The sequence below is a fragment of the Eptatretus burgeri genome, chromosome 7 (genome assembly GCF_056783735.1).
Source record: "Eptatretus burgeri isolate ZD-2024b chromosome 7, Ebu_testis_v1, whole genome shotgun sequence".
Taxonomy (NCBI): domain Eukaryota; kingdom Metazoa; phylum Chordata; class Myxini; order Myxiniformes; family Myxinidae; genus Eptatretus; species Eptatretus burgeri.
In genome coordinates, this window is record NC_140967.1 from 110,020,353 (window position 1) to 110,028,266 (window position 7,914).

General features: G+C 39.5%; 1 pseudogene; it reads left to right on the forward strand.

The window, feature by feature from the left end:
• Window positions 1-5,342: 5,342 nt before the first annotated feature.
• LOC147024085 (uncharacterized) lies at window positions 5,343-6,985 on the forward strand (annotated as a pseudogene).
• The last annotated feature ends 929 nt before the right edge of the window (window positions 6,986-7,914 follow it).

Sequence of the window (7,914 nt, forward strand, 5' to 3'; positions counted from 1 at the left end):
GCATGGTGCAGAGCACAGTGGTGTTACTGTTTGACAGGTGGAATTTTACTGCACATTTTACAGTGTCTTACTGACAAAGCGAAGTGAAAGTAAACCGGCAGATGTCTGAGTTTTTATTTGCATTAGGATAGTATATTTTAAATTTGAACAATATAGTGTCGGAACTGTGATTTTCTTTGTATTTTTCTTGAACGTGGCACTGACAGGCAAACACACACTACCTCTGAGCTCTCCTTTCAGCTGTCTCAATGAGAGAGTTTATCAACTGAAAGTTGACAAAGGTATGCCAACCGTCGTGGGAGGAAAAACTAAAGCTGACGTTTCGGCTGTTAGTACTTCGTCAGAGAAAGAAAGCTTCCTCCTCCAATGCCTCCAAGCACTTGCTTTGACAAAGGGTTAACACTTGAAACATCACCTTCACTTTGCCTCCCATGACGTTTCGCGTTCCTTTGTGAACTTTCATTTGCTAAATCTATTTTTCTAATCACCTACTGTTGCCACAGGCAGACACTAGCCACAATGAAGTTGAGTATTCCTCTATTTCAGGCACAACTGTAAACTGTCATTTGACTGCTTTACAAGCATGCCGCTTCATTACTGGCTGTGCCATCCCTCTCTCAGAGATGTAAAGCCAGCTGTCGTCGGATCTGTTCGAATTCACGGCTGGATGTTAAAATACCTGGAGCCTCATGAGAAAGGAGTAGGCCATGGGGGTGTTATTGATCCCTGAAAAATTCCTGCACTTACCTTTCCATGAATGTGAGGCCTGGCTAGCCAATTTGTTTAAAATTCGTGCCAATCCCACAACATTGTCACAATCCTCAAAAGGCGTTTGTCTTTACGAAGTAGAGAATGCTTGGAGACAAAGAACAAGAGCTATTGACCATACCGAACAGAATGTAGCAAAAGGTCATGATTATATTTTCTGTAACGTCTGCTTCTCTAATAGACTGTTCCTTTGTAATAAATAAATAAATAAATAAATAAAATGATGAGTTATTTGGAATATTGTAACAAAAAGAACAGCAGACGAGGAGGAAGATGATGGGAAGAACAATCAATGTCTTTGCACTTTAATACCGTATGAAATTTTTTATAAATAAATATATTGTTGTGGTTTTCACGAGTCCCAAAGAGATCCTCCATAGTTAAAGCAGTTTTTTCATAGCTGCAGTATATCATTTAGTTTAACTGTCTAAAGTCCGTGTTGATAGATCTGCATTGCCATTGTTTAGTTATAATATCCCAAATATCATTTTTCATCATTCCACGTTCCTTTTCACAAACCAACTGCATTTTCCTCACACATGAACGCCTTAGCCACACAGCCACAGAAACCATTTCAAACCGCTTCATAAATGCCTGTGACAAAAATATTGCCCCAAAATTGGTGGCTTGTGAGCCGATTCTCTTCACGAATGCACCGAGGGCCATTTTGGGCACGCTTTGTGAGCGCCTACACGTCCGAAAATAACCACCATCTGGAGTATCAAATAATATGGGAATACAACTCTCTGGATGTTCATAATCATTACAGCTGAAACACAGTTATGGCTGATATCCGGAGTGTCAAACAATGACCAAATTGGACAAAATAACACTTTTTTTTAGCAGTCGGAACTGCTGCTAAGGTCAATTCCACATTTTAAATTTTGAAATATGAATCCAGCGATGAGATTCTCGAGGTTATCGCATGTGTGGCAACTAAATAAAGCATGAACACCTAGAGACACCGGAATGCCAAACAATGCCTGAATTTAACGAAAGAACACTTTTTTCTTTTTCGCAGTCAGAACTGCTGCTGGGGTCAATTATTAAGAAGCTTAAATTTTGAAATTTGACTTGGTTTAAGAGATTCTAGAGGTTATCGGATTTGCAGAAATGACAAAGCCACATTCCCCATACATGAAAAACTATATCAGTTAGGAACCTAATATTTTGCATAAATGTAATATAGCCCAATGTTACAAAAAGATCTGACATGATCCTGAGAGTTATCCGGTATCACATGATTTATCACATGACCCGGCAATGACGTTTAACGGTTTTCAATCAGTCACACCATGGCGCTCATTGTGGAAGAACGAGTGTTTCTCATCGAACATTCCATCAAGAATGAATCCTTTTGGGATTGTTAAATTGCATTTAAAAGTCGCTTTGTTGGTTGTACAAAATCTTCAAAATCAGTGATTTGGAAACTGGTGAAGCAGTTCAGAGAAACAGACTGTGTGGAAGTTAAAAAGCACATGTGCCAGCTAAGTGTTGTTACACCAGAGAAAGTGGGAAAGAATGAAGGCAAGCCTAAAGAAATCTCTGAGACGTTTAACACAACAAGCTCAATTTTGTGGATTGAAGGTAATCAATTGTGTGGATCATGTGACATTTTTCTGCAACATTAGGCTCCTCTTAAGCAAAATATTCGGCTCTTAACTGATATAGTTTTGTGTGTGGGAATTATTTAGAGCTCTCGAATAACAAAAAAAAATAAATAAAATCACCCTGCACATATTGTGATGGTTGGACGTCACCTCTGGATAACTCCGAGAGGAAAGCGTCTCTTTTAAAGAGACCATGCACGCCATTTCCAATTCTCAACTCTGATCAGATTTCGCACCCAAGGTTGGTTTACCCTGCCAATGAGTTAAACAAGGCAATAGGAGAACCATGCCAGCAGTTTCCCAACAGAACTTAGTCAGTTGGCCAAGCGTAACCAACTTTAGGTAGCCACATCTGAGATTAAACTTAGATAATGAATCCGAGCTGGCCAAAAGTCTAATGCTGCCATCAGAACGGGCCGAATAAGTCAGGACATGGTTTCTTAAAGAAATGGCTTTTCGTGGCAGTAACAAGCCTGGTGTTGGCTTAGCAGCGAAGGTGGCTGGCTCTGGATCCTGGGCTCCTGAGTTTGAGCCCTGTTGGCTGCTGATCTAACACCAGGTGGGGTTGACTCAGCCTGTCATCCTTTCGAGGTTGGAGAAATGAGTACCAGTGCACTGGTATAGGGCCACAGCATCAGTGGCACAGCTGCGCTTCTGAAAAATGACAGCGACCCAGTAGCCAAGCTGCCATATGCAAGAACAGAACAATGGCAGTAACAAACAAGAAAAAAAATCAGAGATTGCAAACCCTCACCAGGACTTCTTTTGAGTGGTGTATTTTTATAGGCTCGAGGGTAAATCCAATATGGCTGCCAAACCATGTGACCTATGATGTCATATGTGTGACCCCTTTTGTTCCTCATGGAAAGGCGGTCATATGTGTAAACTTTCACCTCAATCTTTTCAGCCATTTCAAAGAAGGTTTATGAAGGTTAAAAAAAAAAAACATGGCTGACAAATCATGTTACCGATGATGTCATCAAAAAAGATTTGTGGACAATTTTATCCCGAGATTACCCTCAAAATTTTTATACTGATCGGATGTAGCATCCCACATATGCAATTATGACATAATGAAGGCACCTATGATGTCACAAAAATACCACACTCATTCCTCGATGAGGAGTACTTGCTATGTACCACTTGTACACCCATAGCTTGGGCAACACTTTTGTGATGTTTCCCCTAAATTTGTCCAGCTGTTCTGAAGAAGAAGATTTTTTAATAAGTTTTAGGGTAAATCCAATATGGCTGCCAAACAATGCGACCAATGACATTATATGTGTGAACGTTTTGTTCCTCATGGACAGGCGGACATACGTGTAAAGTTTAGCATCAATCTCTTCAGACACTTCAGAGAAGAAGATTTTTGAAAGTTTTATTTAAAAACAATATGGCTGCCAAATCACACGACTGATAACGTCATTAATATATATATATTTTTTCTGTATACCATTTTATCCCTAGATGACCTTCAAAAATTTTCATACTGATCGAATGTAGTGTTCTACATATGCAATTATAACGTCATAACGAGGACAATCTATGACATTATTTAAAAAATCACCCTCATTCCACATGAAGAGTACTTGCCATGTGCAAAGTTTCAATTTTTAACTTGGTGCGGTTTCAGAGATACAGAGGTCCAATTTTTTCCCGTTTTTCCAATATGGCTGCCACACCACGTGACCAATAACATCATAATTATCATTCAAACATTCTGCATGAGTAGTTGCACCAATGGTGAAAATTTCATCTCAATCTGACAAGTGGTTGCAGAGAAAAACACAAAAGTTCTGTGCGGACAAACAGACAGACAGACAGACAAACAGACAGACAAACAAATAAGCAAGAAAAATACGTCATTCAGAGCATGATACTTGGAAAATCAATAAAACAAATTTGACCTAAAAATAATTGGTGGTTGAATTCAATGACGAAATATGCAAATTCTCTTCAAATTTCAAGTGAATCGGATGAAAATTGAGGATTTTTAGAAAATTGGCCTATGTTGACCTTTTAGCCGAGGTGCACCTCCAAAATAATTGGCTGGTTGAATTCAGTGACTTGAACTATATATCCTCTTCAAATTTCACGTCAATTGGATGAAAATTGAGGATTTTAAAAAGACCACCTTAGTTGTTGACCTTTGGCCTATGTTGACCTTTTGACCTCAAAACAATAGGCTTCTTGTTATAGTGTAGGCTTTAGGGGGGAGTTTGTGGCCATCGCAAAAGTACAAAGTCACACATGATTTTATTGTTGTACATACCAAGACCTTTCAAAAAAATTTGGGTGACAAGCCCAAATCTGTGTCGATTTTGCTGTGGAGAGCGCTTTTCAAAATGGCCACCATAAGTATTACTTTTGACCATATATTGGTCTGTGAGACTCATAGAGACATGATATTGGTGCCTAAACCTATGTTTTCAGAGTCAAGGAATGCAATAAGACCAATAACAATTACAGTGGCTCCTTCGTTTGCAGCAGCCATCTTGAATTTCAAAATGGCCGCCATTCAAAATCGCAGTTGTCCATATATCAGTCATCAAAACACATAGACGCTTGATGTTGGTGACTATACTCATGCATTTAAGCCCAAGGAATCCAATTATAAGAGTATAATAATACAGTGGTATAATGATACAGTGGTTCACTGAGACCAGCAAAAATCTTCTTGAGTATATTCAGGTAACCTATAATTCCAACGTGACGCCCATAACTATTATCACCAAAATCATGGGTGACTTTGTACTTTTGTGATGGCCACAAATTCCCCCTTGAGCCAGGAGTATATGGTGTCCATCACAAAATTGAAGATTTGCTGCTCTCTGTAATCATTACGTTTAAAGATCTTCATTTAACAAGTCAACTCACTGTAATCCACTTCTCTTTTATTTCAGATAAATTCTGAAGACAAGCACTAATACAAGACCTAATACAAGCCCTAATCCACAATCAGCAATGGTATTTGTACAGCTTTCGGGGACAGGAGTTGGTGATTTTGACCGGACAAAGTGTGCAATTTGTCAAGAGCCAACGCAGGGAAAACTGATCAGCACACCCAACTGGTATAAACGAATACGGGAAGCTCGTGACATACGAAACAACTCTGGAACAAAACGCATAAAGTTGATGCCAGCTGAGAGTGACTTCTTCTATTATCATGTTTCCAACCAGTGCTACAAGAAGTACACCAATGCGAATCTGCTCAAACGCATCCAGGAAGTAGGGAAATCACAGAAAGCATCGCTATCCTCAGAAGAATCTGGAAGTCCACATGGGGTTGCGACTCGTGCTCACTCCACTTTACGTTCACCTCCAAATCCTACAGATGCATACAGTGTCAACTACTCGATGAACTGCATCATTTGTAACAAGAAGTCACACAAACGGGACTTCACAAAATATCGTATATCTGAGTCAAACCGTGCTACTTCACTTTTACAAGCAGAAAACTTCTTCCAGGATGACATTTTCAGTCAAATGTGTGACCTCCAGGATGAGCATGCAGTTTTTGGAGCTGACTTGTATTATCACAAACAGTGCATGACATCATACATCCAAAAGTTTGAGCATGATCAACGTTCAACTGGCAATACACCAAAGCTGAACCCCAAGCAGCGCGCATGGAGTGATATCGTTTCTGAGTTAGAAGAGGGACTGAAAAGTGGCAATGGCTATGAACTAAGTATAACTTAATCAGAGACCGATTGAATAGACTTGTGGAGGACGAGCATCAATTTCGCAATGGAGATGTGAAGATATATTTTTTTAGACACTTTGGTAGTAGCATTGATTTTACATATCCTGACCAGTTGCTAAAGTCTTTGATGGTTTATAGTGTGCCATGTAATAGAGCAGATGTTCTTGACAGAGCGTATTCGCTCCATTGACCTGTACAGGTTTGCGCCAATGTGCTACGGCAAAGTCTTGATAGTCATGATATTAACCTAGATGATAGATTGTGTGATGCTCACGATCTAAAACATGCATGCTCCAGTATGAGAATGCCAGAACCGATACTTAGGTTTTTAGGATATTTATGCAATTTCAACCCCGAGACATACCCCAAGGCAGCTGAAGCTGTAATGACGGAAACAGATCCTACAGCAGAAGATGTAGATGATGAAGAGTTAGATGATGATGCATGTGAAACAGAGAATAGTGAGGGTCGGAATAACAGTGATTCCAAACAGACTGCTGATGGTTGCCTCTCTGCTCAACGTTGCAGGAAGATCCAAGCTCTGTTTCAGACTATGTATTATGTACATCATTGTGGCAGAAGGAGAACGCCAATGCATGTAATGAATGCTGAATCAGCTCACAGTCTCGGACATGGAGGGAAAATAATCACCAATATCTTGAATCGTCAAGGGCTTGCACGAAGCTTCAGAGAACTGCGACGACATCAATATGACATTGCAACCTACACTGCACAGCAGAATAGGCAGGATGTTGCACTAGCAGCTCATTTTGATCCTGGAGAATTCACATCAGCAGCCATTGACAACTGGGATCACGAAGGTGCTAATGTGTCTGAGCATGACACAGTCTGCGTTCTTTTCCAGGACAAACCTAGTTCCCAGAGATTTAAGGTTACATAATAACTCAACCAAATGAACCACTGTATTATTATACTCTTATCATTGGATTGCTTGGGCTTAAATGCATGAGTATAGCCACCAACATCAAGCATCTTTGTGTTTTGATGACTGATATATGGACAACTGCGATTTTGAATGGCGGCCATTTTGAAATTCAAGATGGCTGCCGCAAACGAAGGAGCCACTGTAATTGTTATTGGTCTTATTGAGTTCCATGACCCTGAACACATAGGTTTAAGCACCAATACCATGTCTCTATGAGTCTCACAGACCAAGATATGGTCAACAGTAATACTTATGGTGGCCATTTTGAAAAGTGCCCTCTGTAGCAAAATCTATACAGATTTGGGCTTGTCACCTAAATTATTTTGAAAGGTCTTGGTATGTACAACAATAAAATCATGCGTGACTTTGTACTTTTGCGATGGCCACGAACTCCCCCCGAGAACCAGGAGTATTATGACAAACTCTACTACGTGGTGAAGTTTTGTGAAGATCGGTTTGAAATTGTGACCTGAAGACGACAAAAAGACAGACAGACAAACAGACAGACAGACAGAATAACAAAATCGACAAACCAATATACTTGAAAAATCTTTGATTTTGCAATAACAAACGGACCCAAATGCAATGCACTCTCCAAATTCTTCGGCGATGGTAAAAATGCAATTATTTACAATTTTAGGCAAACAGTTATTCACAGGGATAGCAAACAATGGAATGACATTCGAGTATACAGTGCTGAAAAGAAGTCTTCACCCCATTTCAATTTTTTCAACATTTGTTGTTTTTTCGTCTGGAATTAAGTTGCATTAAATCACACTTTTTCCACCTTCATTTAAGCATTGTAACCCACAACTACCAAGTGAAAATAAAATTCAAAAAATTGATTAAAAATACAAAACCAGAATATGTTGATTGGATAAGTG